Source organism: Coenobita brevimanus, chromosome 84 (assembly GCF_032717465.1).
Source record: "Coenobita brevimanus isolate Jiangsu-jjx chromosome 84, ASM3271746v2, whole genome shotgun sequence".
Taxonomy (NCBI): domain Eukaryota; kingdom Metazoa; phylum Arthropoda; class Malacostraca; order Decapoda; family Coenobitidae; genus Coenobita; species Coenobita brevimanus.
Window position 1 is genome coordinate 19416473 of NC_137037.1, and position 27700 is coordinate 19444172.

Genomic DNA, 27700 nt, shown 5'->3' on the forward strand with positions numbered 1-27700 from the left:
CTTTTGTGGGTGGGTGGTACACTTTCTCGAGTCTTTGTCCATACTAAGGTTCAGGGACCAGTGTTGTAACAGCATAAAACTTAGAGATTAGGCCAACACCGGGCTCTTTACGATCAAAGCTCCTTACGATGAAGTTAAGCATTATGTTTGCCTTGTTGCTGGCTGCTATACAGTGTTTTTACTGATTGAGGTTGTTACTTATAACACTTTGTAAAAAAGAATTTGTTTATTCAGTTTTACTGGTCTTGTTACACACAGTTTTCCACGCTGATTCCAATGGTGTATGTTTTGTTTGTCTGTCTCTAGGTTTTTGTCAACCATTGGCAATTGTTTATTTCCGGTCTTGTTACCGCGCACAGATCTTATGGCTGATGTAGCGCTTAATACGTCACACACACACACACACACACACACACACACACACACACACACACCGATCTGCGTCCATGCAGATGTCACTGATATGACCATTATTGCGTCATGAAACGCGGATCGATTCAATTCATTCAATGAGCTAGACTCATGTTGCTAGTTTGGCTGGTCAACATGTTTTTGAGCTGTTCCTAATGGTGTTTGTATTGATGAGAATGACCAGTAGACATTCTTGCAAGCTCTCAGCCGATATATACATTTTATTATGTATGTGGAGAATATATTGGACCGAAGATGATAAACACAAAATCCACCTTGATACCAAATTTCCTTGTACTTACAAAGCATATTTTGGTTTTGTAATGGGGGATTAAGATAAAGATTGGGCTCCACACTGCACTTGTGGCAGCTGTCGCTCTGCACTTGAAGCTTCGCTATGAGGAGCGAGAAAGAAGATGCCTTTCACCGTCCTGAGAGTGTGGCGAGAGCCTTCGAATCACCACGACGATTGTTATTTTTGCATGTTGGTTATACGTGACGCGAGGGGCATTAAGGGCAGAAAGAACAATTTATAACCAAATTTGTCTTCTTCGATCTCTCTGGCGCCTCACAACGATGAGCTGCTGATTCCTGTCCCTGCTGCGGACACGGAAGTTGTCTCTTACCATGAGGACATCATCGATAACAGAGGGGAAAGTGATGATGAATCGCATGTTGGAGAATGTTCCAGAGACACTCCAAACTTTCCCAATCAGCAAGAACTGGATGACTTGGTCCGAGATTTAGAAATCACCAAGCTCAGAGCTGTGCTGCTGGCATCATGTCTAAGTGAATGGAACTTATTGTATCCCAGTTGCAAGTTGAGTTGTAGGAATAGCCATGGCAAGTTTGCATCCTTCTTCAAATTTTGTGAAGAAACCTCGTTGTGTTATTGTGTTGATGTTAAGGGTTTATTCCAAGCCATGGGAGTGGATTACAAGGCCTTACAATGGCAACACTTCATAGACAGCTCTGTGAAAAGCCTAAAAACTGTACTTATGCATAATGGCAAACCGAAGGAACTATTCGTCCCAGCTATCATACCGGTATATGTTTCTTTAAAAATGCAAGCATATTTCTAGGCCCGATCTATTATTTTGAAACCGGTGCTCATTATCTGCAACAAGATAATGTTTGTTACCGAATACTGTAATTTTATCTCAATTTACCTGAAAAATTGCTTAGGACTGACCTTGGGCTAATTCGGGGGTTATTTGTGGTGCGTTTTCTTACCACATTTTAAAAAGAGAAGTGATATATTAGCTAGCTTTCTTTGATCAGAAACTCTACATTCAGTTCATGATTTATTAATTTTATAGGATGGGTTAATTGTCTGTAACACCAGCGTAGCATGAGAGGGGATATCTGATCTGGACGAGTCGAAATATTGATATATTCCCGTCGATATTCTGGAGATAATGTAGTACTTCATGTTCCGTCACTTCGTTAATTGATACCTTATCTTCCTCTGGTCCTGGGAACATCAATTGTGGGAGAAGAATGCTTACATTCTTTTGTCAGAACACTGTGAAAGGATTCGTCCGGTACTGTTGCTACCGTTTTGGTATCACTATCGAGATCGCCTTCCGAATATATGGCAAAATTTATCACACCTTCATTCAAACAAAGACCTTCTACCCCAGTACTGGTTCCCAATATTTTAGAGAGGATCACAGAACCAAAATCAGATCTTGTTAATAAACCTGAGATAACTAACTTCTTACAGCTTTCCATGAACTTCCTAACAGCATTGCTTTATATCCTGAAACTACTGTTATTAATTCCTACCAAAAAACAAAGGCAGAGTCCGCTGAAGTGTTACTGACTAAACCATCAACTCTACCAGTCGTCTCCTGTACAGTATCTTACACCCAAGAAAGCAAAAATGTTTCCTCCTAGAACCCTTAGCTCAGAACTCGCTCTCCTGATGCCAAATAAATTAGTGCTCGATAATTATCGGGGATTCGTTGATTAGGCATCAAGAGAAAGCTAGGGTCATCTTGCACCTCATCTTAAAAAAAACTTGAAGCCTATTTCTAGCTAGAAAGCGCTCAGACAGCACATACCTCCGCCAATGCCATTGCCATAAAAAAGAATCTGGTTCCGGATCCGTAGGTTTAAAGTCTGGATCCGGATCCGCCTGCAAATTTAATCAATTCTTTCTCGGTCCATGGCCCACCTTTCCACAAACTTTCATTGAAACTCATTGAGAACTTTGGGGGATATTGTACGGGAAGCTCAGGATAAGGATCCGGATCTGGCCCAAAATTCTATCGTTTCTTTTTTGACCCATGGCCCACCCTTCCACAAAATTTCATCAAAATCCGCTCATAACTTTTTCAGTAACTCCGGATCCGGATCCGTGGACCAAGGATCCGGATTCTTCCCAAAATTTAATCAATCCTTTCTTGGTCCGTGGTCCACCTTTTCACAATATTTCATTGAAATTCACTGAGAACTTTTGGAGATATTGTGCAGGATAATCGAAGCGGATCCAGATCCTGGCCAAAATTTAATCATTTTCTAGGCCCATGGCCCATCCTTCCACAAAATTTCATCAAAATCAGTTCATAACTTTTTGAATAATCCTGCTAACAAACAAACAAACAAACAGACAAACAATCACGGGGTTAAATATAACCTCCTTGGCGGGGGGTAATATTTACATCCACATATCATTGCTACTTACACTTGCCTTGCACCTCTCTTGACTGACTGGAAGCTTACATTATCATCTAGCCTGGTCTTAATATAAATTCTCCTAGTTTTTTAGTTATCAGAATTGCCTAATACTTCTGTTTCCACTTCCTCTGTGTACTCACACACTGCCTTAGCGCTCACCATTCCACCCTCACTTTCCCACCTTTCTAACATGTCCGTTAACACGTTAATGGCCTCACTAGTTGTCCTGATTTTTAAACTAAGCCTACTCACTAACTCACAAAACAGGCAACAGATGAATTAACCCTGTTCTTTCACCACGAAGTCTCGGGAGAACTCCTTTGTACATGACGAGCAAGATAATCGTTAAGCAGGCAACATCCTATGGGGGACTTAAGAGAGTGGTGGTAGTATCGCTTACCTTGAAGATGGCAGATGACAGATGGACTGATGGACAAATAGACAGACACCTATTATGTAGGTGGAGACTATTGTTTTCGCTGGTATTATTATTATTATTATTATTATTGTTATTATTATTCTCTCCTCAGAGTCTTGAAACTATTCCAAGAGAACCGGAGACTGTACAAGGAATCCGAAGTGCCCAGGTTATGCGTCCTGACATGGGCCATTATTGATAGTAGAAAAATCCAAAACTCCCCAATGGGGTCAAGGTCATTGTAAAAAAACACTAGCAGACACATGCATTCTTCAACACCTTTGTCACATCCCTTGTTGATGTTACACAAGTTACCTAAGAGTCTTCAGATCTTATTTATATTATACACCTTACCACGTGACCAAGCTCCTTTAATGTGCCCACAAAATTAAAGTGCATAACTTATTATTATTATTCTTGCCTCAGAGCCTCCTGATGATTCCAGGAGAACCGGAAACAGTCCAAAGATTCTGAAGGGCCCAGGTTATGTGTCCTGATATTGACCACTGCTGACAGGAAAAAAATCCTTATCTCCCCGATCAAGTCAAGGTCACTAAGAATCAGTAGCAGACACATGCATTCTTTGACAGTTTCGTCAGATCCCTTGTTAGCGTTACACAAGTTGCCTTAGGGTCTTCAGATCTTATTTCAGTTGCTAATTCCTTGAAGGCAGTGATAAGAAACAGGGAACTGAGCATGGAAGTGAAAAAGTTATTTCATGACAATATTGTGATACCAACTCTGACATATGGAAGTGAAGCTTGGACGTTGTTGGAGGGACACAAGTCAAGAGTGAGAGCAGTAGAAATGAGTTATTTGAGAGAAGCATGTGGAGTCACATGGAGAGACAGACTGACAAATGAGGATGTGAAGGAGCATTGTGGTGTGGATGTGGATGTGATAGGAAGCATTAGGAAAAACACACTGAAATGGTTTAGCCATGTGGAGAGGATGGAGAGTGAGAGACTGACGAGTGTATGTGAGTGAGGTGGAGGGGGAGAGAGGGAGGGGAAGGTCAAGGATGAGATGGAGGGATGGAGTGGAGAGGTTTATGAGAAAGGGGTGTGTGAATTGGGAGCAGGGCAGTGAAATGACGGGGGACAGGGTGACGTGGAGGCGATTTGTTTGTGGCCACCCCATATAAAGGATTAACCCTTTAGCACGGACTACTCTTCTTTATCATCCAAATTGGTTTGTTCTTATAGGACTTAACAATTTTGATCTAAAACTGAGAATTATGCATGTTTTTTTTAAATTTTGCTCCTCCAATAAGGAAATATGGCACGCCCATTTAAATGGGCTCTATGGAGCAGTCCCCCTTGGTGTGACTCTCAATTTTCATCACTGTGCATTGATATGATAAAATTTATTGATGGATCTGGATTAAATGAAAGAATTATGTGTTGAACCATCTCATTTAATAAATATTTGTTGTAAAGAGAGTAATAAAAAAAAAATGTATAGCTAATGAAATTATTACAAGAATCTGCCGCATAAATATAAAGTAGCCGTCTATAATAAGATTCATAGCAGTTAAAAAAGAATTCCAGGAAAGCTTTCTCCTATATATTTTGAAGCATCAATTCATGAAACTGAGAAATTATGACTGTATATTATTTGCAGGCAATACTAAGAGCTTTGGCATAGGCTTTTACATCAGTTGACTGAAAAATAGGCATTCCTATTTCTTTGTGTGATACTCCACAAAGCACTGGATGTGCAGTGCCACACCACATCACATTTGAAGCAATTAGGCTTCACATTCTTCTTACACACACCACACCGCCATTATCTCTCATCACAACATAATGATCTGTTCTGTCGTAGCATACATGCTCAGGTGAAGTTAGGGGCACAAGTCTATGAGGTTTCTCTGATGGTTTTAGCAGAACATTGACAATTTCCCTCAGAAACTCTAGCTGTGACACCTTGTGAATCTTTCTGTAGAGAATCCACCCATTTACAATTGAGCCATTCAGGAGAAAGCGAAAAAGAGGAAAGTACGACACTCGCTTCCTAAATGACACTCTATACTTTCCCCTAAATTGATCAAACAGATCTACTCCTCCCATTCCTTTGTTATAAAGCTTCACAATGTTTGGGTGAGGGATTACTACCACTTCTTTCTTCTTTATTGACCACCGTTTGCATTTGCCCATTGAGAGAGATGCACTTTCACTTCTGTTTGTTGCCACCCTAACATCACCGTTGTCATTCCATGTACAAATAGCAATCTTCTTTTCTTTTTCCTGAAACAACTGTGCTTCCCCTCTCTCTTTTTTCTTGATGTCTGATACTGGGACATCCTTGACTCTGTCCTTAGGAATTGTACCTGTCAGACTAATATTAGCTTCCTGGAAAAACTGGAGAAGAGGCAGTGTTGTAAAAAAGTTGTCAACATATCCACTGCTACCCTTAGGTACTGTTCCTTTGGGCAATGCATGGACTACAGATTCACCCACAGGCATTCCTTCCTCAAACCCAGAGTCTTTTCCTTCATACAAGCGGAAATTCATTAACAGTCCTTCATGGGAGCATAGACACCAAAACTTATAGCCAAATCTCATGGGCTTTCCTCTAATGAATTGTTTGAATCCATGTCGCCCATAATATGGTTCCATGGCTTCATCAATAGCCCATGTCATAGGAAGTGGTTGAGCGATATCCATGAAGAGCTTGTTGAAATGTTCAAAAAGAGAGCGAATCTTAAAGATCTTATCATCCGAAGGCTTCTTTGAGTTGTCCACAAAGTGCAGGCTTCACACGATCTCAAATCGGTTTATTGTCATTCCACACTGAGTTACAGCCAGATTTCGGGTGTCCGCCTGCTTCGTCCAATACAGCCGTCGGTTTGGAACTGGGTTATATCATGAGAGATGAAAGATGCCAAGTACCTGATGCAGTTCTTCTTCGGTAACGCATAAATCTTTCCCAATTTTAACTTGATAACGGTTTGTCTCTGTCTTGATCACCTCAATCAATTCTTTGTCCCAAAAGTATCTGAATATGTCCACAGGTGTAAATCCTTCATCTGCCCATTTTTCTACAATAGATGGTTTACGTACTTCATGTAAGCTTAGGGCATCACCTCGGGTGTGTTACCCGAGAATACATTGTAATATTGAGAAAAGACCCAGTTATTATATACATTAGTAAAAGTAAAAATATATTACGCAACAAATAATTTTTTAGGATCCTAATTATATATTCATACACATATTGACCCTTGGGGATAAGAACATATCAGATATAATCAAAATAAAGTAACACAAGCATTAAAAGTGAACAAGTATTTTGATTCAAGTATTCTCCTTAGGCAGCAGTGCCCTGACTGAGCTCCATAGAGCCCATTTATATTGGCATCATATTTTCACTGATAATAAAAGGGACAGAATGTGGTTTTCCCTCAAATCAATAATTTCACACATTAAAACAAGTCTTTATGTGTCATTTTTACCATCACTCACTATAAGAAGTTCCATATGCAGCAATGTATAGACAATAACTTACTTATGTCCAGACATTTTGGTAGAAGCAATGAAGTAGCTCTCCTTCCTTCCTTCATTTACTTGTTGTTTACAAAGTAAGTTAGAATATGAATCATCAGCTGAGAAATGTTACGTTTTCTTTACATCCTGCAACAAGAAGAACGTAAATTCCCTGGTAAACTTAGATAAAATTAGTGTTTCTAAAAAGTAAAATTTCCGCCCATTTAATTGGGCTCTATGCGTTCGTGGGTTAAGCTGTCTGGCAATAGATATGTAGATACCATATCACATGGCAAAGCTTCCTTATTGTGGCTGCACAACATGAATACATAACCGATTATTATTATTCCAGCATCAGAGTCTCGCGACAATTCTAGGAGAACCGGAGACTGCACAAGGAATCTGAAGACCCCAGGTTATGTGTCCTGGCATGGATCATTAATGATAGAAAAAAATCCAAATCACCCCAATGGGGTCAAGCTCACTGAAAAACAATAGGTGGAGACTAGTGACTGTCGTAGGAGGACTGCTGGGCCTTGATACCAGGCTGTGAAGCATATGCCCAGAGTCGAACACATTGAAAAAAAAAAAAGATGAGTTACAGAGCTGTAGTTATTATTATTATTGTTAGTCTCCACCTATTACATAGGTGGAGACTATTGTTTTTGCTGGTATTATTATTATTCTGGCCTCAGAGTCTCGCAACGATTCCAGGAGAACTGGAGGCCACAGAAGGAATCTGAAAGGCCAAGATTATCTGTCTTGGCATGGACCATTGCTGATCGGAAAAAAAAAAACAAATCCAAATGCTTTCCTTGCAGCGGCAGAAAGAGTCATATCAGCATTATGAGTGAACGAGATAAGGTGGTCATATCTACTGGAGATTTCAACTGGACATGAGCAAGTTCTCTGAAAATGAAACTTGGTGGAACAGTTCCTAAGATTTTATTTCATTTTATTGATCCCAAATCTCCACAATGGGGTCAAGGTCATTGTAGACTTGTTACTGCCCACAGGACAACTACAGGGTTCTTGTTGTTGTTGTTGTTGTTGTTGTTATTATTGTTATTATTATTATTATTATTATTATTATTATTATTATTATTTTATTACTATTATTATTATTATCATGATCATCATCATTATTATTATTATTTGCTAAACCTTTTCTTTCTCAACTTCTTCTCTGTGTCTTCTTCCTTCTCCCTCTCCTACTCCTCCACCTCCACCTCCTCCTTCTCCTTCTCCTTCTCCTCCTCACCATCATCTTTTTGCTCTCTCTTCTTCCACCTCCTCATTCTTCTATGCTTTAAAAGCAGTTGTCGCTGTGTGTGTGTGTGTGTGTGTGTGTGTGTGTGTGTGTGTGTGTGTGTGTGTGTGGAAAATTGCAAATTATCTTGTAGTCGTGGCTGGGTGACCGGGTGGTTGGGTTAATGAGCGGATGGATGGAGTGGATTGGTGGACAGGTGGATATAGTATGTGAACAGGTGGGATGTGTGGAGTAGGAGGGTGGAACTGGTGGTGTGGTAGGATGTGGTTGTCAAAGTGGGGTGGGCAAAGTAGGCGAAGTGGGTGGGGTGGGTGGGTGTTCAGGCATAAAAGAGAGAGTAGGTTAATGATGCAGGTGGCTGGACCGTGCAGTGATCTATTTGGTTAGGCACGTGGGTGGGGTGGGTGGCCTTAGTGGATGGCATGAATGGTGGACGTTTTGAGTGGATGTGTGGGGTTTTCTTTTGGAAAAGGCAGGGGACGGCTTTACAACACTGAGCAAGTTAGTAGTTATATAGTGATGTGGTAAGCAGATGGGCAAAACAGTTCCACTGGGAATAGGTCAATGGCATGAATAGGTCTATGGTTGGAATAGACCCTCGTGGGAAATTAGGTAAATGGAGGATATGTTCTTTTGAAGATTGGGCCTAATTGGAAGTGTACTGCAGATCCTATGGGTAAAAAAGGTCCATGGGGGATATAGGTTCATGTGAGAAAATTGGCCTATGATGAAGTTTGGTGTGTTGCTTTGGGAGAAAACAGCTCCATGGGTGAAAATAGGTTCATGGATAAAATTCTGTCACGGAGGGAAAATAGGTTCATGGAGAACGTAAGGAATTCAAAAGAAGAGAGATCCTGGAGAGTAAAATACGTCTGTGTGGGAAAATAGGTTCATGGAGATCATTCTTGGGGCAAATGGGGCCCAAGTATTGTTAGACCTATGCTTTAAAATGTTTCACGCAGGTAATAGGTCCATGTGAGAAAATAGGTATATGTTGGGATTCTATGAATCCCCGTGGAGAGAAAATAGGTCCGTGGAGTTAATGGGTTCATGTAGAGAAATAGGTCCACAAAGAACGTGAGTCACTTGGGGGAAAATTGTTCCCTCTGGAAACTAGGTTCACGGAGGAAAATGGATTATAATGTAGAAATCTTCCATGAAAGAAAGTAGGTTCATGAGGGAGAATCATTCTGTGGGGAAACTAGGTCCATGGAGGAAAATGGGTCCATGGGGAAATACAGGTCCCAGGAATTAATGCACTGAAGGGGAAAATGGTTCCAAGTGGAGAAAAAAGGTAAATGGGGAATAACAGGTCAATTACATGACAACAGGTACACCAGGGAGAATAGGTGGGTGGTGAAATGGTACTATGAGGATGTAGCTGGAGTTTTTCTCATGTATTATAGCTTATTCCATCTCATCTGAGAAGAGAAGAGAATTAAGCTTTTGTAACTGGCAGCTGATTGGTTGTCCGAGTGTATTCATTAGTAAGGATGTATTTCATTTTTTTTTTTTAAGTTTGTAATAACCGTTTGACAAGATTACCCAAATTGTGTGTGTGTGTGTGTGTGTGTGTGTGTGTGTGTGTGTGTATATATATATATATATATATATATATATATATATATATATATATATATATATATATATATATATATATATATATATATATATATATATATATATATATATATATCAAAATCCTTCATTACGGTATTTATTAAGCAATTTAACTCCACTATCAATTTTTGCCTCATTGTAGGTGTTAATGCTAGGATATTTAGTCTTTTAGCCTAAGATGTTATAATCATTATAAAGATAAGATTAACACTACTAGAGTGGGCTGAGCTTGATCTCTGAAGGCTGCCATCCACAAGTCTCAGTCTGGTTCAGTGTCTTCTCAAGTCATGGGCATGGTTTCACACTCAAATTATGATTATACAGCGAAATATTTCCTTAATCCATATACTGAAACATATAGTTTTTGCCTTTTTATCATGATTTATTCCTCACATAAACATAGTTTATGAAGTTACTCCTTTTTTTACGATTGTTCAGTATTGCTGAGTTACCGTATTGAGGGTAATGAAGCAGATGTGGTCTCTTCTCACTGCGTAATGTGCGAAGCTTACACCATCCCTCCCCCTCTCTCCGACTCCATATGGGGGACCCTCCCTCTAACCCCAGGTGGGGTTGGGGAACACCCTCCCTCCCCTCCCACCATCCTTTACACGTCAGTTCATCTCAAAACTGTGGACAGTCATAATACGTCATATAAGGGCGCTTATTATCCTTAGGTAGAATAATGTAAAATATACCAATAATTGGGGTTGAAATGTCTTCCTTGCGAAATGGAACTTACATACAACAAACATCTTCCCTTAACACAACTATATCGAGGTTACTCCGCTTCACTCACGTGGACTGTTTCGAAGTAAATAATCACAGTGGTGCCACATCTCTTCAAACTCTCGTGCCCCTGTAAAACGCGGGAGTGCTGGCAGCTGTACCTTACTGTCAGTATATTGTAAAGACTGAATTTCTCGTAAATATAACATTACAGCTTTAAAGCACTACCACGACATTGATCTGTGTTGTACAGTCAGGGAAAGTTCCACATTACCCACCGTTCGGGGCATTGGTGGTCGACGAATACTCACCAAGCAGCTGCCAGACACCACTTGTTTGGTAACTGTGAGTGGCAGGGAGGGTGGCCGTGGGTGGTAAGGTTTGAAGAGTTGCTCACGTCACAGTATCAATAGCCAATGATAATCCGTCCGACGTATTCTCAAAGTGCAAAAACGGTATGTTGTTTGGTACCACACTGTTCTTTGAGTCTGTCTACATTACTGCATATATAATACATGTTTACTGTCAAACGTATGCTTCTTTGTCTGCGTTTTGTTATGTTCGATGGGAACGGTAGTTATAGAGACTGTTCTTATAATTAGGACTTCCCATGTCATTCTGTCTAAAGGAAAATGAAAGTCTGTTAATCGCTCATATAGATTATATTATTATTATTATTATTATTATTATTATTATTGTTGTTGTTGTTGTTGTTGTTATTGTTGATGATATTATAATTACACACTACCCTAGACTCTAAGTTCGAGATGAGTAATTGCCAGAATAACACTGGAAATGTCTGCAGGCAGATGTTTATAGTGGGATGACAGAGAATAAATAAGTTGACAAATTTATAAGCGTTCCCGAGTAAACACAAAATATAAATATATATTATATCATTACGAATATCTCCTGGGGAAACGTCTCATGTTAAAGTCGAGAGGGAATGAAAGCATTCAAATCTCTGTCCGAACCCAGCAAACTTCCATAACTTAACTGACAACACTAACTCTGCAGACATCTACGTGGTTTAAAATAAAATGCTAGCATCATATTGTCATCTATCCTTACTAAATTAACTCAAATACACGTCCAAGTCATACATTGCAGGCTTACATATAATTCCCAACCTATCACCAAACCCTCCTCTGCCCCCAATCGCTCGTCTCCCTCTCCTTCACACTCAGTTACCAGACACATACGGTCTGGCTGCCGCTTCACTTTCAACCGTCTCACACCAGTGCTTCGAGAGGTGGGTAATGCGGAACTTTCCCTGACTGTACATAACCCACTGGGGAAGGGGAATGGAATACCTCCCCAGTGTTCCCTGCTTGTCGTAAGAGGCGACTAAAAGGGGCATTTTTATCTACATTCTTTTTACTGTCTCTCTTTTCCTTGTACTTTGTCATTTAGTTAATTTCCTCTCTCCACTGTCTGGCATTGGCTCCAGGGTAGAATATTTTTCTACCTAATAAGTCTTGAAGAATTCTGGTTACGAAGCATTGATCCTCAGTTCCGCTCAGCCCTTAAGTGGGCAGGGGGTGCTAAGAATCCCACGGCGTAGAAATAAGTTTATACATCCAAAAAGAACCTAAAATATAGGAAATTGGAATGTTCAAACTCTCAGTCAGGCTGGTAAAATGGAAGAGCTTATTTCAGTGTGCAAGGAATGCAATATAGATATTTGTGCTCTAACGGAAACGAGGTAGCTTGGAGTTGATAAAATGAATTTGAAAAATGTTATTACTTTGTTGGTTTCTGGTAGGAGTGATGGAAATCATTACCAAGGACTAGGCATACTGTTGAGTAGAGATGCTTACTTGAGCCAATTAATGAGCACTTGCTTTATGCTCGTTTATAATCTGGCCATGGCAATATCGGTGTGGTGGCAGAGTATGCTCCGACAAATGAGTCTGCTGATGAAATGAAGGATGACTTTTATGAGAAGCTGTAGGATGTAGTGAATAGAGTGCAAGACATGATGTATTAGTTTGCATTGGTGATTTTAATGCGATTGTTGGTAGTAGTAGGGATGGCTTTGAAGACTGTATGGGTAAAGAGGGTGTTGGTATAAGAAACGAAAATGGGGTGCGATTTGGAAGCTTTTGTTTGGCAAATGACCTTACGATTGGTGGAACTATCTTTGAGCATAGAAAAATACATAACACTACTTGGATTTTACCATGTGGTAAATACTGTAACCAGTTTGACCACATTGCAATTAGCAGAAGGCATAAAAGTTATTTGCAAGATGTTTGCGTAAGGAGAGGGGCGGATATAGGTAGTGATCATCAACTTGTTTTGTCAAAGATTAAGATAAAACTTAAGATACAAGTTAATGGTAATTGCACAGGAGGTAATAAATATGATTTTTATGAGCTAAGAAATGATGAGAACACGAAGGAAAAGTTTCGGTGGGAATGTAGGAACAGGTTTCTAGTCCTGCAGACTTTGATGGAATCTGAGGACAATGATATTAATCAAATGTGGAGAGAGGTAAAAGTGGTTTTGCATGAGAGTGCTAAGGTTACTATTAAGAGAAATGGAAAAGCGAGAAAGAAAAAGTGGTTGTCAGATGAAACACGGAATGCAATTCGGAAAGGAAATGAGGCGAAGTTATGAAGTGAAGAACATGTTGATGGCCTGGCAGTTGAAGTACTTACAACAAAGTACTGGAGTTTACATTCTGAAGTAAAATGACTCGTTAGGCGTGATAAGAGGAGGCTGTATGATGAAAAGGCAACAGAATCAGAAATTAAGTTAAGTGAAAGAGCAGCGTATCAGGCCATAAAGGAGTTAACTGGGACTGAAAAGAGAAGGAAGGAAATACCTGTACGAGATAGAAATGGTAACTTGATGACCAAAGACTTGGATATAAAAGGAAAATGTAAAGAGCATTTTGAATCTGTTCTAAATGGACCAATCCCAGCTGAAGAGGACATTTTGCCAACCGAGAGAGATTTGCATATAGAAACAGAGGATATAACATTGAAAGAGGTAGTAAAATCTATAAAGGAGTTAAAGAATTTTAAGGCGCTAGGAGATGATGGAATATATCCTGAAATGCTCAAGGTGGAAAATGATGAGTTGATGAATGCGCTTTTGAAACTTTTTAATGTGGCTTGGGATAATGGTGGAATTCCAAAAGAATGGGAAAACGGAGTGATTATAAAAATACCCTCAAAAGGAAGATTTTAATGTATGTGGAAATTGGGGGGGGGGGGACTTTGACACATGTATTTGCAAAATCTTTCCAAAACCTTGTTGAACAGAATAGAGCCAGTAGTTGATTAAATTTTAAGAGAAGAACAAACGGGATTTAGAAAGGGGCGAGGTTGTAATGATCAGATTTTTAATGTAAGGCATCTAATGTAACAAGCTAATGAGATGAAAATGTAACTTAGTATGTGTTTTATGGCTTTTGAAAAGGCGTTTGATAGTGTTTCACGAGGAGCTATGTTGAAAATTATGAGATTCTATGGTATGCCAGAAGAGTTTGTAAATATTATTAGGAGCCTGCATGAAGGTACTTTTTGTAAGGCAATTATCGGTGGTTCTTTGAGTGATCCATTTAAAGTTAGGTCACGAGTGATTCAAGGAGGAGTTCTTTCGCCTCTGCTGTTTGTTTTGGTTATGCATTACGTTATGTAAGGTTGTAAGGTGCAGGAATTAACTGGAAAGAAAATAAGAAGCTGATGCATTTGGACTATGCTGATGATATTGTACTGATCTGCGGAAGTTTACGAGGTGCAGAGGGTGCTTGATTGTCTGGTGGAGGAAGGAGAATAAGTGGGATTGGTAATAAATTGTGGAAAGACTGAAATTATTATTATGAACGTGGAGAACCAAATCGATTGTATAATTGGGAATAATGTGGTGAAGAACGTAGAAAATTTAAATATCTGGGAACGATTGTATCATCTAATGGATCATTACACAATTAAATTGAGGAGAGGATTAGACAGGCTTAGTGAGCTGTTGTAATGTTGAAATCTGTTTGGAATAATAATATGCTTTCGGTACATACTAAAGTAAAAATTTACAAGTCCATGGTAAGACCAGTTTTAATTTATGGGCATGAGTCATGGTACGGTACAATTGCAACAGATGAGAAAGTTTTTGTATCTGAGAATAAAATACTGAGAAGGATTCTTGGTGTAAAGTGGCAAGACAGACTTGCAAATGAAAGAGTAAGGGATATTACGAGAGTGGAACCAGTTGATGAATATGTGAGAGTGTCTCCCTGGAAATGGCTGGGGCACATATATAGAAAAGAAGGCAGTTTAATACAGGATGTGCCAGAGTGGACTGCTAGAGGAGGGCCGAGGGAAACTTGGTTGAGGACAATGAAACGAGAAGCAGGAGAGGAGTGTTGGTGGGACCTGAAGGAGATGGCAAGAGACAAATATTGGTGGAGTGAGTTCATCGAGGCTCTATGCATTGGGTGCCACAGGATACGATTCATTGTACATAACTACTCTACACTGCACACCACTGTACGTGACAATATATGTAGAAAAAGAAAATGTCCCTAATACACAAGCCACTGGGATAAGAGCTCCAGCAAGGAGAATATATTTGTGTATTATTTCCTTTATTTGTTTAACAACAGCATATCCTGACCTAACAACCTAAAATAACCTAGCCTAAGGTAACTGACCAACCTAGGTTAAGCTAATCTAATCTAACCTTAACCGAACCTAATTTTACTCGAACAACCTAACCCTTCCCAACTAAATTATATAACCTAACATAAATAACTTAGCTCACCAAATATGACAACCAAACTCAGCAAGCTAACCTAAGCTACCAGAACAAGCTAAACTTAACCTGACCTAACAAGCTAAATTTATATTATCAAACCTTAACCTTGGCCAGAGACTCAAAGACTCTTCTTTGTCATTCCCTATTTTAGCCAGAAAATACTGGATGATTCCTCTCTGACTCCCTTGGGGGGGATGGAATCCCGCCTTGGGAGTTACTTTCGATAAATAAATAAATACTCTAGAGTTAATCCTAATTTCATGGCACGCAGTTTTGTGGTCTTCAGGAAATTTTTGGTATCCTGGGCATACTTTTATGTGGCAGCACAATTACAGTATATGAGGACCCAAACTTTGCCCTTACTCTTAAAAAGCACAAATTAAAAGACAAAAACCATCACATTTAAAACCGATACATAAAAGGCTTTCATGACTTTTTTAGCCTTTTTTACTTATTCCCACCTTGGAATGTCCAGACTCCCGCTGACCCCTTCCCCTAACTTAAACTAACATAAACTAACTCATTATTACCTTAAACTAAAGTTAGTCTAAATTAACAAATTAAACTAACTTTAACCTACCTCACCCCCAAGATAAACTGAGTCTAAATAACCCATTTAAAATAATCAAGTTTAACCTAAGAGTAACCAAAGCTTTTTTTTTTTTTTTTCTTAAGGGAGGAATAAGGAAAATAAGACTAGGAGCCCGTAAACCGTTCCTTCCAAGAAAAAAAAACACACACACACACACACACACACAAAAGAAAGCCAAATTCAATCCGTTCTTTTCGAGACACCTGGAAACACTGCGCTTGAAAAATTGGAGATCAGAGGAAGTAGGAAATACAGACAGAGGGAGACAGTTCCAGAGTTGACCTGTTGCATAAATGAGAGACTGGGAGTAACGGTTAACCCTTGCATTAGAGAGCTGGACAGAAAAGAGATGATAGTTTGTTGCCAGGCGGGTGCTATCAAGGCCGTCTTGATTTGAACAGGCCTGGGTCTCCCGCCAATATCTGACTGTGACCTCACAATCGGTGGCCATTCTATTATTCTGCCAGCCCACCCGCCACGTTACGAACAGTGAGGCATGCCTACAATTCACTCATTTATTTCAAAGTTTTCCTCTCTCCCATCTGGATTTCGTTCACGGTATGCCATAGATGTATTATTAAATATGTATAGCCATACTAGAATGCATGAAAAGCATCATTGCTATTACTGAAAGCATTTTAAATGAGAAATTCGAGGTATCAGACTGTCAACAGTGGGTATCTTCTAGGTTACAGTAAAGTAGTTTTCGTAAATACGTTAGGCAACGAAATTACAACACAGTTTCTCAGTGTTCTTTATTAAATATGCGTAATATATTTTGGTGGATCACAGTCGAATTGAGATGTTAATTTGGTTACTGATGCCTTACTTCATGCCATGCAAAATAACCTAGGCCACTCAATGGTAGCTTGATTTATTCTTTAAATTCTGTGTATTCAGTGAGATATCTAGGTAACAAGGATATTAACCGACAAGTATGGGCCTAGCCTAGGATAAGAAGAAACATTTATAAGTCCAGCCCAGGCCAAGCAAAAACATGTATGGGCCTTGTCTAGGCAGGAAGAAACGTATAGGCCTATAAAAGAAAAATGTGCATAGGCCAAGCACAGGCCAGGAAAAATGTGCATAGGCCTAGCCTAGGCCAAGAAGAAATGTGTATGGGTCTGCCCAATGCCAAATGTAATGCCTTTGTCTAAATCTTATGCCTAATGATGACAAGAATTGTTAGCTAAATATGAATTTTAGCCAGGCCGGGGTCTATTTTATTGATACTCATGTTTCCTATAGTTTGAAGGGAGGGACTTCAAAAAGAGATTTGCGCCGGTAAGAGCGTAAATAGAAATGCAAATATACCAGAAACCTATTATTAATATGACAAATATCAGTTCGGTAAAATTGCTGTTGGGGAAGTCTTTAAATAATATCCATTATTTTGAATAAAATTACTTTAGTCCCCATTACAGTTAGGTAAAGTTGTTGCACTATTTTATGGTAGAAGCTATTAGATGGATAATAAACTAATCTGACCTTACCTAAAAAGGAGAGGGGAAAAAAAAAAAAGACATTACCGATGATTGGAATATACAGTAGTTATAGTAGTATCCATATATAATTATATAGTTATCTTGACCTATACCTAACCTAAAAAAAAAAAAAAAAAAATTATATATGCGATGCAATGCAATGGTAGTCAGAAGCTTAACCCATACAATATTGGTTGATTATGTATATACATATAATGCCTATATTTTCTTCCTTTGGTGTACCGTTTCTGCTTTCTTCAATTCAGTTTTTTACCTGTGTGTAGGTTACTTATACCCTATTTTTCAAATTCCCCGGGTATTCATGCAAATTTTATGTTAATACATTCATTAAAAACAGTAAAGTGGACGTAATAATGGGTTTATTCAAGTGGGTTTTATTCAACATCCAGATGGACAAAAGCTGGGCCACCGACGTTGTTGCCAACCCGGATTTGACTGTATTATTTTACCGTGCAAGTAAAACAGTTATTTTCATTTTGTACAGGTATCCTAATATTTTAAAAAATTTGCATCTGAACACATCTATTCATTACAATGTTTTAGCCCTTAAATTCGGGATCAGTGTTATTTACATGTTTATCATAATAATAATAAATAATAATAACTAATATTAGTATTAACACTAATAATCATCAATAAATAATAATGACCATACATAAGTAAGCAAATATTAAATATGTATGCATGAGAAAGGCAAAGGCAGAGGGAATTTGTGGCCACCGCCTGTGACGTCATCAGTCTCTCCTCCAGGCATGTATATCAACACGGCCTTGGTGAATACATTATACCATCTTGCTTAAGTTATTCTAATTAGGGCTGACAGCTGACGTATATGGAAATGTTCCTGACTCGTCTGGTTCCCTTTCATATATTGATGTCCCCTATAGTAGGTTGTGCCTCGACTGACAGTCACCAGGTGATCAGTGCAGGTATGTAATGTAAAAAGGCATTTCATATCTGCAGTCGATGGTGTTCTCTTGGTCGAGGCTTTTTTACCATTAGTGTAGGTCTAGTTATTTGTCTCTTAGGATTTAGTACAGGTTAGCGATTTGTCTGTCAGGTGATTAGTTTAAGGGTCTTTAGATTAAGCATTTTAGTTTATAAGTAATACAAGGTTAAAAATATAAAAAATTAAAAAAAATAAAAATTAAACTACACAAAATAATAAAATTAAAATTATTATATATATATGTACATGTGCATGAAAGTGTGTATGTTCATATTCATGGATGTGTGTATGTATGTATGTATGTATATATACCTGTATATGTTCGTGTATATATGTATCAATGTATATACATATATATATTTTTGCCTTAAAGACCAGGGGCTCCGGCCATGCATGGATGTGTGTATGTATGTATGTATACCTGTATATGTTCGTGTATATATGTATCAATGTATATACATATATATATTTTTGCCTTAATGACCAGGGGCTCCGGCCCCAATGGTCGATAGGCAAAAAAAAAAAAAAAAAAAAAAAAAGCTATGCACCCCTCGTTGGGGTGGAGGGATGCAAGCAGACAGTCCAGAGGAGCAGTGACCACTGAAGTAGCGATAGAAAAGAGATAAAGATGCAACAGTGCGGCGAACAGACTAAGGTTGAAAGGAGCCAGTAGAAGGAGGGGAGTTAATGAAATGAAAAGCCTTTGACTCCACCCTATTGAAAAGAGCTGTATGTGGGGAGCCTCCTCACACATGAGAGTTGTACTCTTCACAGGGGCGAATAAAATCCGTGTATAAAGTCAACACCTGTGCAGGGGTAATGATGGCACGGAATCAGCTTAGCACGGCTAATCTCTTGGAAGCAGATTTTATAAGAGATTTAATATGATATTTCCAAGATAAGTCCCGAGTGAATGAAATTCCAAGCATGTTCATGGATGATGCAGGATTGAGCTGTAATTTATTAAACGCTAGTGGGTACTCCTGTGAATGATTTTATCGGGTTAATAGGTGTAAAAACTGAGTCTGTAATGCATTAAAAACAAGATTAATTTTACTCCAGTCAGAAATACGAGTCAAGTCAGACATTAGGTGTGCGATTGCCTCATCCCTTGATGGTTGAAAGAAACTGCTGAGGTGGACGTTGCGGGAACATAATGGAAAGGTGAAGAGTGGAATCATCAGCATACGAATGGATAGGGTTAGATGTACAGCTTAGAAGGTCACTGATGAATAAAAGAATGAGAGTTGGTGAGAGGATAGAGCCCTAAGGAACACCACTGTTGATAGATCTAGGAGAAGAACGATGGCCTTCTACAACAGCAGCTATAGAACGACCAGAAAAGAAGCTAGAGATAAAGGCAAAGATACAAGGATTCAAACCATAATTGGGCAGTTTGGAAATTAAAGGTTTATGCCAGACTCGATCGAAACCCTTTGAGATGTCAAGTGCAATGGCAAAGCATTCGCCAGAGTCCCGAAAGGAGGATAACCAGGACTCTGAAAGGTAGGTGAGAAGATCACCAGTGGAGCGTTCCTGACGTATACTGACGATCAGAGAGAAGGTTGTGATAGGAAAGATACCGGTACATTAACATTTTTCTGATAATAATAGACTCAAAAACTTCTGAGACACAGGATGTTAAAGCAATTGGACGATAGTTAGAGGGTTGGGAATGGCCACCCTTCTTTGGAAATGGCTGAATGAGGGCAAACTTCCAGCAAGAAGGAAAGGTACAAGTTGAAAGACAAAGGCAAAAGAGTTTACCTAGGCAAGGTTTAAGCACCAAAGCACAGTTCTTGAGGACAACAGGAGGGACTCCATCAAGCCCATATGATTTGTTAGTATTGAGGCCAGTGATGACAGAAAATACTTCAGCTGAAGAAATTTTAATGTCAGCCATGAGGAAGTCAGAAGGGGGAAGTGATGGAGGAACAGCACCGGAACTGTCTAAGGTGGAATTGGAGGAGAAAGCCTGAGTGAAGTGATCTGCTTTATCAGTAGAAGAAATAGCTACAGAGCCTTCAGAGTGGAAAAGAGGAGGGAAGGATGATGAGATAAAGTTGTTAGAAAGGTTTTTGGCAAGGTGCCAGAAGGAGCAGGAAGAATTCGCGTTGGACATTTGAGAGCACTTAGTATGGATGAGATTATTTTTTGCAGAGCGAAAGACAGACTTAGCACTATTCCGGGCAAAAACATAAAAAAGATGTGATTCAGGGATTGGTTGGCTCTGGTACCTTTTATAGGCCCTCTCCTTGTTGCAGACAGCATTTGAACAAGCGTGATTAAACCAAGGCTTTCTTGCATTAGTCAAAAGATATGAGAAAGGAATGTATGCTTTCATGCCCGAGAGAATAACCTCCATAATGAGCAAGGCACACTCAGATGGCTCCCGACCATGGAAGCAATTATCATTCCAGGGAAAATCAAAGAAGTTCTGCCTAAGGGCCTCCCAATCCGCAGCTCCAAAGTGCCACAGACGACGTTTCTTTGGAGGGTCCATAGGCCACACTGGAGCAATAGGGCATGTTAAGTAATAAGGTTGTGATCAGAGGAGCCCAACAGAGTGGAAACATTAACAGTGTAAGCAGAAGGATTAGTTGTAAGGAAGAGGTCAAGTATCTTGCAGCTCTTTCCAAAGCGGTCATGATACGGGTAGGGTGCTGTACAAGCTACTCTAGGTCATTAAGGATAGAAAAGATGTAGGCTTGTCCACCAGGTTGATCACTGACAGTAGAGGAGAGACAAAGGTCGTGGTGAACATTGAAATCTCCTCGAATGGAGATTTCAGAGAAAGGAGATATGGATAGAATGTTTTCCATCGTGGAAGTAAGATAGTCAAAGAATTTTTAATAGTCAGTAGAAGTAGGAAATATGTAAACAGCACAGATATATTTAGTGAGAGAATGACAGGAGAGCCAAAGCCAGAGAGTAGAGAATTCAAAAGAATCAAGTTCAGGAACATGAGAGCAAGATAATTCGTTGCATACAAATACACGACAGCCACCTTTGGCTTTGAAATGAGTATAGAGAAAGTAGGAGGATACAGAAAAGGGTTTGCTGTCAGTTGCCTCAGACAGCTGAGTCTCGGTTAAGAAGAGAAGCAGAGGTTTAGAGGAGGAATGGTGGTGTTCAACAGAGAGAAAGTTAGAGGAAAGGCCGCGAATGTTGCAGAAATGAAGAAGCAAGTCAGACAGTGGTTCCAGGCAGCTCGTTGCGTCGTCACCGGGAGAGAGGCGGATGGTGTGGGCATTTATGGTTCCCCCCCTCCTGGGGGACTCCGGGGCATGGTTACTGTGTGCCATTATTCTTTTTTTAATTTTGTAAAGGAAGTGTAGTGTGTACTGTGCATGTAGACTGGTGCTGACAGTTTGAGAAACTTGTAATGGAGAGCATGCTGGTCTACTCTCTGTTACTGAAACAGTGAAAAAGTTCAACAAAGGGGGACGACCAGGAACTAGTCCCGAGGGCTGATGAAACGGGAGCTCCAGCTCTCCTTGTCATCAGCTTTCCATCCACCTTGGGAGTATTCCCCTGCTCATGTGGTGTTACAGTCTACTCCTAGCCTAATTCTTTAACTAACTTCACCCAGTACAAACCTAACCTAGATTAGCCTTACCAACGTTTCACAAAGCTAACCTCACAGTAACCCAGTCCAAAAATAAACAAACCTTACCTAACAAAAAATTTTCCTAATCTAATCTAAACTTAAACCTATCAAACCTAACCTAACGTAACTCAAACTAATAAAATCTGACCCAACAATATTTTAACCTTAAATTGGCCTAAACAAAGTTAATCTTAGCTAAGCTAATCATAATGAAAAGATAAACAAACCTAACCTAATAAAAATTTGCCTAATCTAACCTAAACTTAAACTGACCTAACCTTGATCTTAAAAAAACCTATCTTGAAACAGTACCATAAAATGGGACTTTTGGTCTAGGGACTTGACCTGTTAGGCTATTCTCCCAGGATATTTCGTCCTGACAGTGTATACTACTGTACAACATGACACACTATACTACTGTACAGCACTACACCTTACAGTGTTACACGTTAACATTTCTGTATACTATTTTAGGCTAAATTAAAGCACACTATAAGTTTGTACAACACTAAAGCATACTTTAATACTGTATAACACTAATGTAAACTATAATACTACACAACACTAATGTACACTAAAATACTGTACATCACTAATGTATACATGATGCAGTAAAAGACTAACGTACACTAATACTGAAACCACTAATTTACACTATTGTACAATACACCGCACTGTAAATTGTTGTATAGCACCACTATTAACTACCCATAATAGGAAATAATTTGTCTGTATAAGAAAGAATGCTTTACTCGGTTTATTCCCAGGTGGCTGAGATACGGGAGAGGTTAAGGGTGGTCAGGCAGGGGTACCCGGCGTTGCCCGGGCCAAAAAGGCAAACACTCTAATTAATCCCATTTGTTCTAATTCAGTCTTTCTTGCTACTCCAGAAAGACCATGTACCTCTTATGCTTTTCAACAGGGATTATAAGAAACACAGGCGTTTTCTATTTCAGCTTTCGCAGACAAACACGCAGTACTTGTGCGCGCTTGTTTACTTTTACTGGTGACCTCAAATGACCTCAGAAGTAATCCACACATATCCTGCATCCAAAATGGAGTTCATGTGAGTCTCCAGGCCAAAAATTGGGCTGCAGAGGTACCCAGCGTTGCCCAGGCCATAAAGGTGAACACTCTACCTGTGACATCAAATGACACAGATCTGAATTTTGACCCAGCTAAAACCATCGTTGGGTCATCCTGATTCAGAATATATATGAGTTTGGGGTCTTTGGTGATTGGTTTAGGAGTGATTGATGGACAACACTGCTCCTCTGTATATACAGATTCTGTGTGTGTGTGTGTGTGTGTGTGTGTGTGTGTGTGTGTGTGTGTGTGTGTGTGTGTGTGTGTGTGTGTGTGTGTGTGTGTGTGTGTGTGTGTGTGTGTGTGTGTGTGTGTGTGTGTGTGTGTGTGTGTGTGTGTGTGTGTGTGTGTGTGTGTGTGGTGAAGCTGAAACTTGGAATAGTGTTTCGATTAACCTTACCTTACTGGGTTGTTGATGGGCCTGTTAAAATTTCATGCCAAATGAAGGTTTTTAAAGGGGGGTTTTGGTTCCTAATAACTGTGTCAGTTGGTGTTACATTAAGCAGAAAATGCAGCAGGGCATTTCCATGGAGCATCGTACATCTCTGCAGCACTTGCTTCTGTGTCAACGCATAAATTTTTGTTGCAGCAAAACAAGGCATGGTTCAGAAATTGCTGCCATTTCGGCATGTGCTGGATGGTCTGATGGGGCCTCAAAGCACTTGTTTAATATACTATCATCCTACCCATTTGTGTGTGTGTGTGTGTGTGTGTGTGTGTGTGTGTGTGTGTGTGTGTGTGTGTGTGTGTGTGTGTGTGTGTGTGTGTGTGTGTGTGTGTGTGTCCAACCGAAACTTCAGGAAGGATTGCAATGAAACATGACAGGATAGTTGCAATTGGTTCACTTACTATTATGTCGATTGAAATGACTAAAGTGGTGGTTTGGCCCCAAGGAATTGTTCACATTGGCTTTATATTGCATGGAACCCGTCGAGCGTCGTGCAGTAGGAGACCCAGCTGAAAAACTGCCCTCGTTTCAACACTCAAATATCGCACAAAATAATGTTCTCCTCAAAAAAATGTATGTGACTGGCATCCATATACAATTTTGTGTGCGATGGTGCAAAAACTATTACAAGCAGATGCACAGTTTTTCAGGCAGTTTTAGGTACTTGAAACAACTCTTGGTGGGGAGGGGAAAAATATATGCTGGAAATAGGTCGTCTTTAACATAGTTGCTTCGTATGAAATTTATATACAAGAATATAATGTGGCCCCAGGAATAAGTGCTATGTTGCGCATTTGGCTGTGAAACAGATTGCCCACACATCCACTCATTACGCTGCAGTTGCGAAATGCTTGAAACCGAAACGTGCAGCTGAAAGCGACTGAGATTCCATGGCGAAGCTAAGGAACCCACCGTAGGTGCAAAAGCGCAGCGGCACAGCAAAATCGCGAATCACTTAAGCATCTATAAATCCTGTAGGGAAAAATAAGTATCTGAGACGAACGAGCTTTTTCATTTCGCTATACGTAATGGGAGTTACTACAGTACATTAAGGCCTAGACTCCTAAAGGGTAACTGATAATAGTATTAATCTATATGATACAGTCTTTGTGTCCCTAAAGAGTAGGTGAAAACCCGTCCCACGCTCAAAGGACTAAGATGTGAGGCTAAGTACCACGGCTTAGCGTCTTTGCACCTGCCTTTATCTTTACCTTTACCGTCCATCCATTATCCAATTCTACATTGCCCCATGAGGAGCGTAGAAGCCCGGGGCTAGGCAGTTGGTCCCGACATTTAAGATGAAAGTGACCAGCTTCACTCATCCCTGAGTGGCATTACATGAGCAATAAACCCCAACCACCCCTTGGATATAAACCTTCACCGGCTCAATCCGATTGGAGCGCAATAATTACACACTAAACCAACAGGCGCCAAAATTTGGTTATATGGTTACCACCCAGCGTAGTTAATGGTTTCCTGGTGCACAGGAAGCCATTTGGCTTGTCGCTCAGTGTAGAGTCACCCACAGGCTGAAGGTAGTGGAAAGAATGAAGGAAAGACAGAAGATGGAGTGTAAAGTCACCCGTAAGCAGAAGGACAAGGAAAGAATGAAGGAAAGGAAGACAGAAGAGAATGGAAGGAAAGAAGGATGGAGAGGAAAGGGCAGACACCTGAGACCAGCACTACATCGAGTGAGTGGATGGTGAGCGCCCCCACCTTCACCTTAACCCATACCTTAAATACTTCCCCTTTAAATCCTCTCCGAACACCTCTTTTTCTTCCTGTTCTTCCGGGCTGAACAACAAATCTTATGATATTGGCCTGAAACGTCGAAAGAGAGAGAGAGAGAGAGAGAGAGAGAGAGAGAGAGAGACACACACACACACACACACACACACACACACACACACACACACACAGACAGACAGACAGACAGAGACAGAGAGAATGATAATGCCTACATACATGAATGTAAGTGTCTATGTGTATGTGTGTGCATGTATATGCATGCATGTATGTATGTTTGTATGTATGTGTGTATGTATGTACGTATGTATGTATGTGTGGACAAAATTACAAAAAAAAGTTTTTATCCGACTATAACAAAAATGTTCAGGGTTAACAAGGAGTCAATATAACGCTTTTGATCAGTGGGCCAAAGGTCAGGGTCACAGGGCTTCATGCAGGTAAAAATTTTACCATGTAGGGTCAACTTGACATTTTCGTCCGATTTAGACAACTAAGTGGAAGTGTTGGAGGTAATGCATGAAGGAACTGGAGCAATTTTGAGTAGAATCAGCCAAAGGTGTAGGTCACAGGACAAGGCCAAATTTCGCATGCGGCAGCATAAAAACTAAAACACTATTGATCTGCTTTTTTTTTTTTTTTTAAGACTAAGGATCCGCCTAGGGGTTGACCTGATATATATATATATATATATATATATATATATATATATATATATATATATATATATATATATATATATATATATATATATATATATATATAATTTATTTATTTATTTATTAGAATCCATTTACAACGCTGGGTGGTAACCATATACCCAAACCATACGTGCTTCCTACGTGTCAAGTGGGTTGGTGGAGGGTTAGTGCCCCTCCCTGTAAAACAAATAACTCAGAGTCAAATGGCCACCCCGTACGGGATTATGGCGTCTAGCAATAGATAGACAGAAGAATAGATCAAAGATCACAGTCACATGGAAGGTCAACTGAAATGGTTTTTATCCTTTAGACCAAACTTTGTGGATGGGATGAGGACAATGCAAGAAGGAAGTGTTTTTTTTTTTTTTTTTTTTTTTTAAAAACAATCAGGCTAAGTTCCAGGTCACAGGGCAAAGCTAAATTCCGACATATGTGACTGCACGCAAAACCACCTAAACACTTATGATTTAGTTTGGACCAAACCTTTGCAGAAACACTGATGGTTAAGCAACTTGTTGACTGCCAGATTTTTAGGACTTTAAATCAATGCTCATAGGCACATGGCATGACCATCTTAAATACTTTTTATGTAGTTTAGACCAAATTGTATGGAAGAGTTCAACGTATGGCGAGAATATACGGTAGGTATTCCATTTTGATAACAATTAAATGTGAATGTCACCAAGGAAGATTAGCTTAAGCAGTTTCTTTCCGACTGAGAAGAAACTTTTTCGGAAAGCTCGGGGTATAGCTGAGGTAAAAGGTTTTGGTTTTGAGATCAGCCGATCGAAAGTCATGGTCACAGAGCAAAATCAAATTTTGGATCTTAGAACACTTGGTGGGTATGTAGGTCCTTCTTGTTGATTTTGCATTCAGTTTCAGCTTCTGTGTTCCAATTCGTCTTTCTGCTTACCTCTTCCCTCTTTCCTTCCTTCCTTTTCGTGGACTCGGACTCACTGTCTCTTTTTTCTATCTTTGCTGCCCTGTACTCTTTCCTGCATTTTCTAACACTCTTTTTCCCTCTCTTTTTCTTCCTTCCAACACATACTTTCAGTTAACTTCATATTTTCTCCCACTCACACATCCACTATTTCCTTACACTGATTGAAACGTTTTCATTCTCTTTTTTCAATTTTTTCGAGGTTCATTTTCGTCGTTGCTTCTCCATTTTATCTTTCTTAATTGTTCTTTCCCGTTTTTACTGTCTCCATATTTTCTTAGTGTTAGTTTAATCGCTTCAACCATTATTTTCCATTATTTCATTTTCTTATTTCATATATATCGTTCATTTAGCTTTACCATTCCCTTCCCCTTCACCAGTTTGTCTCTCCTCTCTATAGCGCCTTTTCTGTGCTCCCCCTCACTCACTCACTTGAGAGACTTCTTCAATTTCCATCGCAAAGACTTCTCTCTCTCTCTCTCTCTCTCTCTCTCTCTCTCTCTCTCTCTCTCTCTCTCTCTCTCTCTCTGTCACCTTTCCGTCGAACCAATATGCAAATTAGACGCCAGGACCTGTACTCAGCCGGAAGGGACATCCTCACGAAAGGCGATAAGTGTTCAATATCCGGGCCAAGCAGGAGGCCGAGAGATTGTATGGGGAGGAAAGTAAGGGGATGGAGGAGGGTGGAGAGAAGAGAAAGACGGGGGAGGGAAAGAGAAAGGGGAGCAGAAGGAGGAGAGA